At 38.2% G+C, this 15,343-nt stretch overlaps 1 pseudogene; it reads right to left on the bottom strand.

Annotated features, from left to right (window-relative positions):
- Positions 1-13,397: 13,397 nt before the first annotated feature.
- On the bottom strand, positions 13,398-14,531 carry LOC114204757 (beta-arrestin-2 pseudogene; annotated as a pseudogene).
- Between the last annotated feature and the right edge of the window lie 812 nt (positions 14,532-15,343).

Raw genomic sequence — 15,343 nt, 5'->3', positions numbered from 1 at the left:
TAGAAGAGAAGCGATTGTGCAGCTCTCTTGGACTCTAAAAATCAGTGATCCCACTGAACCACTGAAGATGGCTTTGTGAGCATTTACAGAATTCTAGTGTAGAGGGAAGTCTACCTCATGCTCATCTGTCACCTTCTGATGTACTTGCCTCACAGGAACCATCCGTCTGTAAGGTAGTTCGGGGTAGCTTACCTGACAGTTCAGAGGATAATGCTCTCATTTGCCTCTAGCTGCAGGTTCTTCCTTTCTATCTCCTTTCCCATTTCTTCGATCTCTTTATTTCATATTTTTTTCTTCTGCGCATGCCCCAGAGTCTCAAGAAATGATATTTACCGTTGCTAGGACAGGCTGGGGTGTCCAGGCACATGACTCATCTTTTGGTTAAAGGGTATGTTTGCTTTACTTTTTAACTCTACTTTAACTCAGAAAAAACTTGATCTCAGCAAGGTGGTTCCCTGGAAGGATAGTTCTTTAAGAAATACGAACCTTTAGTTCTTTTGAGATTTAAGCAAAATAGTTATTTCTTATTTTAAAAGAAAGGCAAATAAACGGCTATAATCTGAGTTATGTATTTTTATGCATGTAAGTTTGTTGGAAACATGATCCACAACTTTGAAATATTAAGATTATGAAGGAAATCATTATATCAGTCACCTTTTAAACAGAGTCTTTGCTGCAAGTGGCTGAAAAAACAATAGGTCGCTCCTCACAATGAAAACGGTTTACATGATAATCCAAACAAGCTTTCTCCTTCCTGTTGCTAACTAACACACAGCCCTACCCCAGAGATCTAAGAATACCTAGAGTGTTGTCAAAATAAACACTCTGTGGAAACTCTGGATTTTGCAAATGATTACTTCAATCAGCAGTAACCCTGAAACTCTGAGTGAGATATTACGCAGGGTCCTGAATTTTCAATGATTTTCCCGTTGTAATAGGTATTGCTCTTGAAAAGAAAAGAAATCTCTGACTCCATTTTTAAAAACCATTTAGAATAAATTACTTAAAATTGCCTTCCCCTTTAGGAATGTGTCCAGTTAATTAAAATATGCATTGCATTTTTTTTTTGAGAGAGAGAGAGGAGAAAGAGAGGGGGTGGGAGGCAGAGGGAGAGAGAGAGAAACTTAAGCAGGTTCCTTGCCCAGTGCAGACCCTGAGATCATGATCTGAGCCAAAGAGTTGGACACAACCGACTGAGCCACCCAAATGCCCCAAAATATGTATTGATTCTTATTTTTTTCTGATTATAGAATATTTATTGAGGAAGATTTAGAAAATAAGGAAAAGTGTGAAGAGGAAGATTAAAATCATTTTTAATAACCAGACAAAAATCCCTCCAGTATTTGGAGTAAATACTCCCAGTCATATATATATATGTATGTGTGTGTCTCTCTGTAAGTACATTCATGCATAGGAACATACATATATAATTTTGTAAGTGACAGCACATATTTTTTAAAGATTTAAATGTACAGAAGAGATCACATTCCACAGTTTATAGAACCTTATCAACATTGGTCTGTGCAAGATCTTTTATTTATTTCATGATTTCCCCCCATGATCTTGTTTCTTTTCCCAGATTAGTTACCTGTGTTAATGCATTTGGTGGTGGTTCTTATATACGATTATTTAGATATATGTGTATCCTTCAAAGATACAAGATCTTATTTTCCATGTATATTTTTGTATTTTATAGAAATGGTATTTAGCTAAAAGTTTTATTTGATTTCTTACTTTTTTCATTCAACATTATGCTTATGAGCCTCATTCAGGATAAATCCACTGGAGCATAGACATTCATTGTATCAACCACATTTTACTTATCCACTCTCTTAGTGCCTACTTTTGTTGACTTTGACTCTCTGCAACTATAAGTACAAGGTACTTTTCATTGTGAATCTGGGAGAAAATTCCTAGAAGCTCCCAGGTACTCTTCAGAAAAACTATACACACTGACTTTTAGTAGTATAGTCCAAGAGAGCTAAAATAAATATTCCTCAAACAACTTATATTTTCACCATATAGTGGGAAATGATTATCTGTGCAGGTCTAAAGATTCTTTGAAGTATAGCGGGGAGACCACTGCTCCAAGGTAACATGCTTTAACATGCATGGTAGTAACTTACCCAAGACCAGAGTAAGTCAGAACCAGCGTACAGGTACCTGGTTCATAGTCTGTTTTCTTTATCCTGTGCTGTGTTGAGACTTTAACGATTGAGATTTCAGGCTAAGAAGAACAGAGTGGTGTGCCATAGACCTCTGTTGAAGACACTTTGGGAGTGTGGTACAGGAGTTTTCACCTTCAGTATCTGAGAAGATAAATAGGAGAAAAAAATATATGGTGACTAGGCAAGAAAATACACCATTTTAGTGTATACACTTCTTTTTCTAGTTGGTTCTTTGAGGCCCTAAAATTAAATACTTTTTTCCTATGGTCATGGTATTTGGAGCAAAGAGCAAATTCTAGCAGTCCTAACCTAGAGAGATAAAAGTCAGAAGCCAATAGGATGAGCCTAAGTAGGTTTGTTAAGTAACACGGGCTGAGGAGGACAGAGAAATGAGAAGGTCATGTGCCACGGTGCAGGAAAAACACAGGTGGTGAGAGTTAAATGTGGTATGGAGGAATTCTTGAGATGGAGTGCAAATGTCTGTGATTCAAATACTAGAACTGACCTGGCATCAACTGAGAAACTAGTATCTTTTCAATGATGTATATGGGTTCTCCATCTTGAGTCTCTATGGATGGCTAAATGACACATCCCACTCAAGGTCTTTCTAGAGCAGTGATTGGCAAACTACAGCCAGGGAGGCAAATCTATCCTGCTACCTGTTTTGCAAATAAAGTTTTATTGGAATAAAATCACACAATTAGTCATTGTCTACAGCTCCTTTTGCACTACAACGGTAGAGCTGAATCGTTGCAAAAGAGACTATATAGCCTGCAAAGCCTAAAGTATTTACTATGTGGCCCTTTACAGAAAAAGTTTTCTGAACCCTGAAACCCAGAGGGAGAGATTTCTGGTCTGATCAATACAACAACAGTGTCCAATTGGCTTTGAGAAGTAGAAGTACAAATAGTTTTTTTTTTTTTTTTTTTTTAACTGATGAATGGGTGATTGTTCTAGTGCTACGAACTGGATGTGTGCAGTGATGCTCAGGTATGTCTCTGCGCAAGAATACGAGTGCTCTCTAAATGATATTTGGACACATGCTGCTGAGAAACAAAGCATACTATGAAATTCGCCAGCCGAACTGTTTCAGCAACTGCAGGCCTTCTAAAGTGTTGGCTGGTGACACGGAATACCTTTTTCAATAAAATGCTCTATATCTGTATAAAGCAGAAAGTTGCTTGTGAGCTTAAATGTGTAGACTGACCAGGAAAAAAAGCCTCTATTGTAGAGGAACAGAAGGGTGTAGAGGAAATTAGAGCCAGGACATGGAAAGTTAAAATGGAGCAATTATAATTTTTCCACAAGGAGAATATGTATTCTGTTAAAAATCTTTATTCCTTTCTTAATGATGATAGATTCACAGCCAAATGATATTTTCTGCCAAGAAAATAACCCCAAAACATAAGATAATGAACAGTGGAAGCTGCTGACTATCTGAAGGCTTTTTCATATGCTAAGTATTCACATGCCAACTTATCATTACGGGAAAAATACTCTTAATTTCTCATTAGAGCCAAGGCTAATGACCCCATCTATTTTCCCAGCCCTTTCGAGTGTACTTTGTACGTCAATGTGTGAGTACGTAAAGTAAAATTACAAATTGAATTATTTCACTCAGAGAATCAGAGATCAAAACTCTCAAATGGAGGAAAGAGAAGTTTGCTTTGGACCTCAGGCTACCACCCTCTTTTTGTCTTTTCCTTTACTACGGAAATTATTTCAGGGAGAGTCTAAATTGACTATATTTAACTTCTTAATGGCTATTCTTCATTAACGTCACTCTTTGCAATCGGAGTTACAAATACAACAGCCTACACCAATTGTTCTCTCAGTGACCACCGGGAACTTCCTAACTGTCAAACTGAAGGACCACCTGCTTCAATCTGCTATTGGCTTCTGGGATATCTTACAATCCATGTTTTTCTCAGGAAATTCCTCTCTTTCTTCCCATGATTCTCTTCTTACTCCTCTCTGGAATTCTATCCCCAGCCTCTTTTCTTTCATCAAATTTTTCTGATGAAAGGGCTTATCCTTTACCTTTTTGTCGATTGCTTCCTAGCCCACCAATCTCTGTACACCTGACCCTTGAACGACATGGGAATTAGGTGTGCGGATCTCCCATGCAGTCAAAAGTCCACATATAACCTCTGAGTCCCTAAACTTAACTACTAAGAGCCTACTGTTGACTGGAAGCCTTACTGATAACACCAAAAGTCAATGAACACATATTTTGTATGTGATATATCTTATATGCTGTATTTTTACAATGAAGTAAGCTAGAGAAAAGATGTTATTAACAAAATCAAAAAGAAGAGAAAGTACATTTACAGTACTGTACTGTAAAAAATCCACATATAATGGACCCATGCAGTTCAAACCCATGCTGTTTAAGGGTTCACTATATTCACATGTTCTCTAATAGTATCCAAATAGAACACCATATCACAGCAATGGCATCCTTTCTCCCCTACTTCCTGTATTCTACTAGATGCTAAATCCTGTGCTGTACTCTCTGAAGTATCACTTGTCTACACACTTTCATCTTCTCTATCTCTTCCCCATGTCTAGAGCTCCACTTCCAGCCCCGATGAACTCAAGAACTAAAAGATTCCTTCAGTGGCTTAAGTGGTGCCATCATTCCTCCTAAACTACTCTTCCTGGTTAGTCCGTCTAGAGCTCACCTCTCAGTGGCACAACTCTACTCAAAATGTCAATGCTCCTCTTTTCTGAAGACCACCGAATTAGGAACAGAGTCCTAATGCCCAATATTTGAAACCCTGAACAATTTGATTCCATATTACCCCTTTAGACTTTTATTCTCTCCTTCCTTTTGCATACTCCACTAGCCAGTCAAATTGGACAATTTGCTCAAAATGGGCTTCAGCATCTCCTGACATTGTCCTTCTTTCTTGAAACTTTTTCTTCCCCAATTTTGTATTCTGAAATATTAGTGTATTATGTATCTGTTCTTCAAGGGCCATTCCAAATGTATTTTCTTCTTAAAACCTTTCCGTATTTCGTAAACACGTTCACTCTCATGATCAGAAGCTACATGATTCCTCCATCCTTTAAGCTTACTTAGCTCTTTTTTTTTACCTCTTGTGTGGAAGGTATTATTGCCAGGCATTATGATGATTCATTTGCTGTATTATCACCTACTCTCTCTTACTCCATATGATATGTTCAAATTTCCTTAATAACAGGGCCTGAATAACATATTCAGCTTATAACTGAGTAAAAAAGAAGTTAAATACATTTTGATCCAATTGAGTTGTCTACACACAATGAATTTGCAAGAAAATTGCTGAATTTTACATTATGTCTATACATATATGCCCTTAGCTAAAATTCCACTATGCAGGTTCTCATTGATCTGGCTTAAGAGGCAATAGTCTTTTTTTATAGCGGAGGGCTTCAAAAATTATTTTTACTCACATAGTTACTGACTTGTTGAGCAATGCAGAATGATGATATTAAATTGAATAAACCCTTTGGTGATTCTTTGGAATGCAAAGAAAATGGACTGCTATTTAGACTCTTAATCGAAAACTGGTTTAATATAGATAGGAATAGAAATATAGTTTAAGATAAAACAAGTCAAACCTCTGCAAGTTTTTTTGCCCCTCCTAGGGTTATAGAGAAATCTGGATTCAATTTTAACTCAGGGTTTTTGGGGGAAAGGCAAGAAAAAAGGTGACTGAGGTCAAAGGAGTCTTATCCACACTCTTGAATTGGCTTCCCAGTTTGCTCTGTGACCTACAGTTGTCCCATGCATCTTGAACACTATTACCAAGTTTTCTGTCTTTATCTGTTCTGGCTGCTGAAACAAAAATGCTGTGGACTGAGTGGCTTATCAACAGAAGAGATTTATTCTTCACAGTTGTGGAGGCTGGGAAGTCCAAGGTCAGGGTGCTGGCAGATGTGCAATCTGGTGAGGGCCCACTTCCTGGTTCATAGATGGCCGTCTTTATATTATAATTTCACATGGCAGAAGGGGCAAGAGGGCTTGCCCTTTTAAGTAGCACTAATCCCATTCATCGGGAGGCGAGAATTCTGCCACTGAACCACCAATGCTAATCCCATTCATCGGGCTCCATTCTTATAGCCTAATCACCACCCAAATCCCCACCTCCAAATACCATCACACTGGGGATTAGGTTTCAACATATGAATTTGGGGGGATGTAAACATTCACTCTAAAGCTCCACCATGATGAAAATAACAATTTAGTATTTGGGTAGCATTTTATGGCTTGCAAAGCACTTCTCAGAGTGCCATAGGAGCAGTGATACGTATTCACGCATTCTGATCAATACATAAATATTCTCCTAGCACCTGTTACACACCAGCCATTATGTTGGGACTTAAAGAGAAAAAGATGAATAAGTTTGGTTAATTTTTCGAGAACTTTAGTTAAAAGATAATAATAGTTGGATGGAAAAAATGAATATGAGAAGTACTGAAAATTATAAGGAGCTTATCCCAGAAATCATAACCTCTCTTATGCATGCAGCCACTTATTCTTTTTTCTTTAGCTCACATTTATTATAATTACCATTATTATTTAAAGCCTTTTGCTCACTTATTCAGCAAAAATTTACTGTAAGGCACTCTTCTAGGCACTGGACAGGGAAAAAAATCCTGCCTTCATGGAACTTATAGTCTATTGGGCAGAAGAGAGAGAAAACAAACTAAACGAGCAAATAATATAGTTTTTTTAGCAGCATTTCTTTAATGTTTATTAAAATATTGTATCCTTCTAAAAATGCAGGTCATTCTGTCCCTATGCTTTCTTAGAGGAAACCTGCCCAGCCCTGTCTCAGAAAATCTAATCCTATAGGACTTGCTGCTGGTCTCGTGATTCTGCCTCTTGGGCAAGGCTGATGGGCCAGGATGGGGCAGGAGTCAACTGGATTTTATGTGCCCGGGTTACCGATGGGAACTCCAGTGGGACATAATTTGAACCTTACTTCAGCCATATGCCAGGAGAAGCGGAGAACACCTCTCTGCAGGGTGACAGAAGAATGAAGTGGGGACTTGCCCCGAGAGTATAAATGTTGTCCCTGATGAGGTTCAGCTACACTTCCTTCCCTTGAATTCCATAAGGTACACGTGCTCCCCTTCCATAGCCCCTAGCAGTCATTTTTCTACTCTCTGCTTCTAAGAGTTTGACTTTTTCTTTTTACTCCACATAAGTGATACCATGCAGTATTTGTCTTTATCTGGCTTATTTCACTTAGCATGATGCCATCAAGTTTCATCCACGTTGTCACAAATGACAGGATTTCCTTCTTTCTCATGGCTGAATATTATTTCATCACACACACACACAGACACCACTTTATTCATTCATCTGTTGATGGACACAGGTTGTTTCCGTATGTTCGCTATTGTGAATAATGCTGCAAAGAATATGGGGGTGGAAATACCTCTTCAAGATTCTGTTTTCGTTTCCTTTGGACATATAACCAGTAGTGGACTTACTGGATCATATGATAGTTCTATTTTTAATTTTTTGAGGAACCTCCATACTGTTCTCCACTCTCGTTTACATTCCCACCAACAGTGCATGGGGCCTCCCTTTTCTCCACATCTTTGCCAACACTTGCCATCTCTTGTCTTTTTGATAATAGCCATCTGACGGTGTGAGGTAATAGCTCATTGTGGTTTGGATTTGCATTTCCTTGATGTTGAGTGATGCTGAGCATCTTTTCATGTGTCTGTTGACCATTTGTACAGCCCTCATTTCTATGCAGGTAAAGTATCATTAATAAAGGAGAACCTAAGTCTCTGGGTACATTAGCAATTAGCCAAGTTGATGCAACAAATAAATGGTAAAAGGGGAATTAGAAGTCTTCTGCTCTCCACTGGAACTTGTTTCACTTTGTTTTTTATTAGCTTTCAGTACTCCCATGACACCCCAAACCATTCTGTTATACTTATTTTACTTTAATAGACTTGCTAATGTTTTGGGTGTAATCAGAAAAAAAGCCTTTTTATAAACTAGATCTAAAAAAAGAGCAAGGATCTAATAAGCATTCTTGGCAGTTTAATTTTAATATTTAAAGTATTTATTTTATTAATGTAATCTCTTTATATTGTTAAAAAAAACAATGCAAAGTTTTAAGGCAGCAAAACAATGCTACTACTTTACTCTTTCCTACCTCCTTGTCTTCTCTCCAGGACCAGTCACTTTCAAATTAGAGCCAGTTTGTTTTTCTTTTCTCTTCTTCTCTTTTTTGTTTATCTTTGTATTTCTTAGTACTGGTACCCACATAACTCCATTTATCCCAGTCCCCAGTCTCTTTGTTATAGTTTTCATGTAAACTCTGTAATACACTGTTATAATTTTTGCTGTAAACTATGCATTCATAAGAGGGATAACATTGCCCTCAAGAGGATGAAAATTGGTGGGGGTGGTGAAAAATTCTTAGATATTACGATAGTCTGTAGCCCTGTAAAGGTTAACCCCACCCAATAGAAACCCTCATTTCTTAGAATTTAACTTCTCTCATTGGGTTTTTTGGGAATCATGTAAGCAGCACTGACATCAAGTTTCTGGAAGAGATACAGAATGTATACAAGATCAGTGCTCAAATCTATGGTGAGCAGGTGACTTCTTTTCTTTGATTGTTTGATCTGCCTTGAGGCATATTGCAAGAGGAGGCATAATCATGAGATGTTGTTTATGTGTGATCGTCAGTGTTTTTATGTGTGACTTAGGCCTTGAGAATGAAATAAAAATAGTTTATACTTTTTATTCAATTCTATAAGTTATTCAGTCTATTATATTAAGTGCTGAAAAGAAAAAAATGTTGACAATATCCAAATGAATATCTAGCAGTTATTTAAAAGTTATTTTCTCATATCAAGCAAAAGCTAAAAGTTGAGTTCACTAAAAATAATTTTTAAGCAATTTAATTTTTAAACTACAGCTAACTCTTGAACAACATAGGTTTGAACTACATGAGTCCACTTATATGCAAATTTTTTTTTGGTAAGTACAGTACAGTACTACAAATGTATTCTCTCATCCTTATGATTTTCTTAATAACATTTCCTCTTCTCTAGTTTACTTTATTGTAAGAATACAGTATATAATACATATACAAAATATCTGTTAATCAAATATTTATGTTATTGGTAAGATTTCTGGTCAATGATAGGCCACTAGTAGTTAATTTTAAGGGAATCAAAAGTTCTCCATGGGTTTTTTACTGTGCAGGGGGTCGACAAGCTTGACTCTTGCACTGTGCAAGGGTCAACTGTAAATTACTTTAAAAAAAATAATAGTTTCAAAACCTCTTATTACTGTGTATTGTGTATGTTGCTAATTTGCATATTAATTTCATACATTATAATTTATAGAACTAAATAACTTACATTAAAATTTACTGTGCAATCACACAGTTTGAAGTTGTTACATGACACTAGCTTTTTTACTTTTAACTTTTTAACTTTTAAAAGTGTAGTCATTCTGAAACCTGCCTTGAGTAAAAAGAGTAAAACTTTGTATTTTTTCCTTTTTATGTATAAAGTACAGATATGCATATGACATATAAGCAGGTATACCGTATATCATGGGTATTAAAACTTGATTGCAGGAGATGAGTGATTCGGAAAAAAAAAGTCAAAAAATTTTCTTAGGGAGTGATAATGAAAAAAAGGTGGTAAAACTGACTTAAACTGTTATATGCATTTCAAAGAAGTTAAAAGGAAAAAATAAGTGCTTCTTTATGTATATCCACAATTTTATCATTTCTGATCTTCGATCTGTGTGTAAGATTGGATTTTCCAGGCCTAGCGTTTCCTGCTGGAGAAGATGGGGAGGTGGTTGCTTGTCTTGAGTGAAGTAACCTGATGCCTCCAAGTCCTTTGCCTCACAGGGTCCTGCAGGTTAAAAATGACTCTTTTAGTATTCACTCCATGTGCCCTTAAGCGTATAACTTACTCTGTTCTAAGTCCAACACTATTCTTCCATCTGCTTTCTGTCTCCAGAAGTTATTGCAATATTATGTCTACTGACGTCTCTGTTCTTGTCCTTTTGGATTTACAACATTTTCTTTCTTTCGTGTTATAATGGAGATCAATGAAATAAGTTTATATGGCCAATTGCTATGTTCAGTAGAAATTCATGTGGCTTCCTAGATGGGAATAAATACAATCTTTTACCCATATTTATTTAACCAGACACTTGCCCTATCCTCCTCCCCATCTTAAAAAATTGTAACATGCATAAATCCTTTTGAATTTCTTCTATAAATTAAGTTTCCCAGTCTGTTTTGATAACAGATATAAAGAATACAATTCATGAGACTGTGAGGGAAAGATTTGTATTCAGCTCGAAGCTGAACTTGCCTGGGGTACTATTATGATAAACAAATGCCACGGTTTTATGGTTTCTCTTAAAGCTGACATTTAGGGATTAACAGGTATTGTTACCCCGCTGGGCACTGGGGAGATATATGTCAGAGGAGGCAGGAAAACAAAGAGGGTAGCAGAGAAGTAGTTACAAAACTGTGATGATTTCATTATTCTAGAAGGACCAGATGGTTGAATGAAACTGTGCTTGAATAAAAGCGCTTTTTCTGCTCTTCTTTCCAGTGATACTAGAGGAAATCAGTGGGGGACAACAATTACGAACTAGGCTGGGTGGGTGAGCAATCCCCCAGTGCTAGATCACCAAGCAAAACCCTCAAGAGAGTGTGGACATAGCTCGACCCTTTGGGAAAAGAGACCTCAAAATACCTTTTATTGACACCATGGAATATGCCTAATTGACCTTTTGAGTGATTGCATTGGCTCTCTTTTCTAATAGGAGAGGTGAAGAAGTCTATTTGAATAAAAACAGTGTTGTCTCAGTTTAGAAGTATGAAAGAGCACAAAGATAAATCCCACTATAGGAATTTTACAGTTTATCCAGTCTACTCCTTTTTTAAACCAATTTATTGAAGCATGATTGACATAAAACGTTGTATGTATTTAATGTTTACAACTTGATGAGTTTGGAAGTATACACCTGTGAAACTATCACCACAGTCTATGCCATAAACATACCCATCACGTCCAAAATCTTCTTCCCACACTCATTATTATTTCGTGTGTGTGATAATAACACAGAAGTTCTACCCTCTTAACAAAATTTTAAGTATAAAATACAGTATTGTTCACTACAGCATTATGCTGTAGAATCTGTAGAACAGACCTCGAGGATTTATTCATCTTGTATAACTGAACCTTTGTACCCTTTGACTAAGAGCTGTCCATTACCCCCTTCCCTCAGTCCCTGACAACTACCATTCTACTCTGTTTCTATGAGTTTGTATCCAGTCTACTGTTGATCCAATACAGTTACCAAATTTAGAGGCAATTGTTATAGTGCTTTCATTTAGTACACAGTTTATATTATTCATATTTCAATATTATTGTTTCAATATTATTTATTGTTTTTTTTTCTCTCCAGTACAGAATCCAGCCCAGGATCACATGTTTTGTTTAGTCATCATTGTCTCCCTTGATACAGAACAGATTTCTGAATTTTCATTGTCATTAGTGGCATTGACAATTTTGAAGAATAAAGGCCAGCTACTTTTAGAATGTTCATCACTTTGGGTTTGTCTGACAATGTCACATCTGAAGATGACATCAGTTGGTTTTTGAATCTCAAATCATCATTGCATCTCAAGAATAAGTGCATTTTTGGGTGCCTGGGTGGCTCAGCTGGTTAAGCGACTGCCTTTGGCTCAGGTCATGATCCTGGAGTCCCAGGATCGAGTCCCACATCAGGCTCCCTGCTCAGCAGGGAGTCTGCTTCTCCCTCTGACCCTCCCCCCTCTCATGTGCTCTCTCTTTGTCTCTCATTCTCGCTCTCTCAAATAAATAAATAAAATCTTTAAAAAAAAAAGAATAAGTGCATTTTGGGAATATCTGCATTTGATTTGCTAGTATATATTTAGGATTTTTGTCTCTATGTTCATGAGAAAGATAAGCTTGTAATTTTTCTTTCTTGAAATATATTTGTCAAATTTTAGTGTTAAGCTTAGGCTGTGCTTAGGCCATATTAAGCAAGTTGTTTGCCCTTTTTCTATATTGTGGAAGAGTTTGTTTAAGATTGATGTTATTTTAAAATATTTACCAGTAAGTCCATATGGATCTGAGTTTTTGAGGAGTTAAGGATTTAATAAAATATACAATCAATTTAATAGAAATAGGACTTTATAGGCTATTTATTTCTTTAATTGTGTCATTTTTGCTAAGTTTCTTTTTTCTAGTAGTTTGTCCATTTCTCTTTTTTCTTCTTTTTTTGACAAAGTTTCTCAAAATATGCTTCTAAGGTATTTTAGATTCTGTAGCCTCTTTAGTGATATCTTTTTAAATTATTCCTGATATTAAAATTTTTATAACCAATAATTATTCTCTGTCTTAAGTTCTCAGTTTTATTATTTTTTCAAAGCTCTAATTTTTGGTCTGTTGATTTTCTCTTTAACATGTTTGTTTTCTGTTTTATTGATTTTTACTCTTAACTTTATAATTTTCTTTTCATTTAGTTTAGGTTTAATTTTTTTAAATGTTTAATAAACTTACATCACTTGTCTTCAGCCTTTTCCCTCTTAACACATACATCTTAAAGTTTTTAAATTTCCCTTTAAACACTGCTTTCACTTTATTTTATAAGATTTAATATGTTGCATTTCTTATTCAAATGAAAATATTTTCTGATTTCTATTTTATTATGTCTTTGATCCACAGATAATCTAGAAGTGTATTACTTAGTTTCCAAATATTTTATTATTATTTTTCCTATTAAAAATTATTTTCTTCTTTATGTTCAGAAACAAAGGAGTGACCTTGTCCACCCTACCCCCCCAGGGTCTCCTCTTGAAGGAAAAGGGAGGAAGCGTGTGTGTGGGCCATGGCTGTTGGTATGAGGTCAAGTGTGGGAGTTCTTTCTCCCGACTTTCCCTACAGTCACTCCTCTTTTCAGAATCCCCCTCCAAAAAATATAGGTTTGAACACAGCTTGCCACCCACTGGGGTATTGGGGAGGCACGGCTGGAGACAAAATGTAATGCCCACATTCCACAGGAGATGGATTCAGTGCAGGTCTGGAGGCGGCTAGTGAGGGAGGGAGGGAGGTTGGCTGAGGAAGCTGCCAAGTGGAAGGAGGGCAGAGAGGCTGGGATCCTCCCTTTCCCGCACCCCCACACCCCGTCCTTGCAGCCCCCTTCTAGCATAACTGATCCTCATAGTCCTCATTCTTTCCCCCCTTCAGCCGCCGTTGGCCAAAGCCCTCAAACACAGTATCGCCATCTGTGGCATAGTTGGTGTCCATAGGGGCATCTGTTTTAGGAGCAGCTGTCTGGGGCCCGGGAACGGTGATATGGTTGTGGAGCTTGGGGTGCATAAGAACAAAAGGCAGCTCCACGGAGACATCCCCACCATGAGACACCACCAGCTTCACCTAGACCCTGTAGGACATCAGGATTCCCAGCACCTCCCTGTCGGCACCCTCCTTCACAATGGTGTGGGAAGCCAGGTTGGTGTCCTCATGCTTGAGCTTCCCATCCAGGCCAAGACCGTGCTTCTTCCAGTTGTCACTGAGCAGCAGGGGGAGTGTGTGCACCTTTAGAACGGGGAACTGGGTGATACTTGGTCATTTTTTTCTATCTGAGCCACAGCACACTTATACTGGGCAGCTGAAGAGGCAGATGTTGGCATGTTGTCTCCCAGAGACTTTGATCTTCTTGACAGTCTGGGTGGAGATGTTGGTGATGTGGACATTGACACTGAGGGGCTCCCCATGAGAATTCAGCTCCTTGTCCAGGTAAGTCTCAAGGTGCAGGGACTGGTCAGAAATGAAGTGGTGGGTGGTTTCTGCTGAAGGTTGGGGCCTGGTTTCTCTGGGGCAAATTGCACCTTTCAGATCACCAGACGCATGAACCTCTGTGGCTTTTCTCTTCTAGTGATTTGGCAGAGAAGGCTCGAATTTCAACGTCTGCTCCACAGGCCTACCCTGTGTCTTCTGGGCCTGGCTGCAGTGTGACGGAGCAGGGCAGATTCTGGGGTATTATTATATCCAGGCCCTCATGGCCATAGCGGAAGGTGCAGGTGAGGGTCACAAACACTTTGCGGTCCTTTTAGTAGTCAGGGTCCACAAGCACCATGCCATCCACAGGTGGTCTACAAAGTCCCACTTGCCAAAGTACACCTTGAGCTTGCATTTAGGGCTCGAATTCTTGAAGACCCTAGTGCCTGCGTTCCCCCCACGGTGCACACGCCCGCTGCCCTGCTGGGTTCGAGGCTGGCTGGCAGCCTCCCATCTTGTGGCCTGGTCCCTGCTCCTCCCCACACCACTGTGCATTCCAACTATTTTTTTTTTTAAAGATTTTTATTTATTTATTCATTTGAGACACAGAGATACAGAGATAGAGAGAGAGCATGAGCAGTGCGAGAGGCAGAGGGAGAGGGAGAAGCAGACTCCCCGCTGAGCCAGGAGCCCGATGTGGGGCTCGATCCCAGGACCCCAGGATCATGACCTGAGCCGAAGGCAGACGCTTAACCATCTGAGCCACCCAGGCGTCCCTGCTTCCAACTATTTTAGAATACTTATGCATAGCTAAATTCCACTGCTATTTGGGATTATATTTATATATCTCCATCCCTCTAAACCATTGAGACTTCCATTATGGCTCAATATATGATTATTTGTATGGTAAACATTTCACATGCCCTTGAAAAGTGTGTATGAAGAAGTTTTGTAGTCTTTTATCCATTTCAGTTAGGCCAAATTTATTAAGAGTGTCCTTCCAATCTTCTATGTCTTTACTGATTTTTAGTTGCTTGTTCTTTCAGTTACTGTTGAGAAGTGCATTAAAATCTTCCAAGGACACTGCCCGTTCCTTGAGTTCTGGCTGTGTTCAACATCCTCCTAGCCTTTGTCTCTGCCGAGAACTTGAAGTAGGAAAAAAGCTCTGATCTGCTGCTTTTTGTTAGGACTCTGGCCCACAGCACTCATATATCAGAAAATTCCTTAAAAGGAAAAGTGGCAGAGAATTTCTCTTACTACGGTGGATTTTCCTTTTCTCGGGTTACTTTGTTGCTAAAGTATTTCTTGCCCTTATTATTCTTTTTAATTTCAGCATTTAGAGTTGTTTTTCTAGGAGGTTTGGTTTG

The sequence above is a fragment of the Eumetopias jubatus genome, unplaced genomic scaffold (genome assembly GCF_037043125.1).
Source record: "Eumetopias jubatus isolate StellerSeaLion01/CBP00866 unplaced genomic scaffold, mEumJub1_p1.0 scaffold_5, whole genome shotgun sequence".
Taxonomy (NCBI): domain Eukaryota; kingdom Metazoa; phylum Chordata; class Mammalia; order Carnivora; family Otariidae; genus Eumetopias; species Eumetopias jubatus.
Note: the sequence above shows the minus strand (reverse complement) of the source record. Positions and strands in the feature narration are given on the sequence as shown.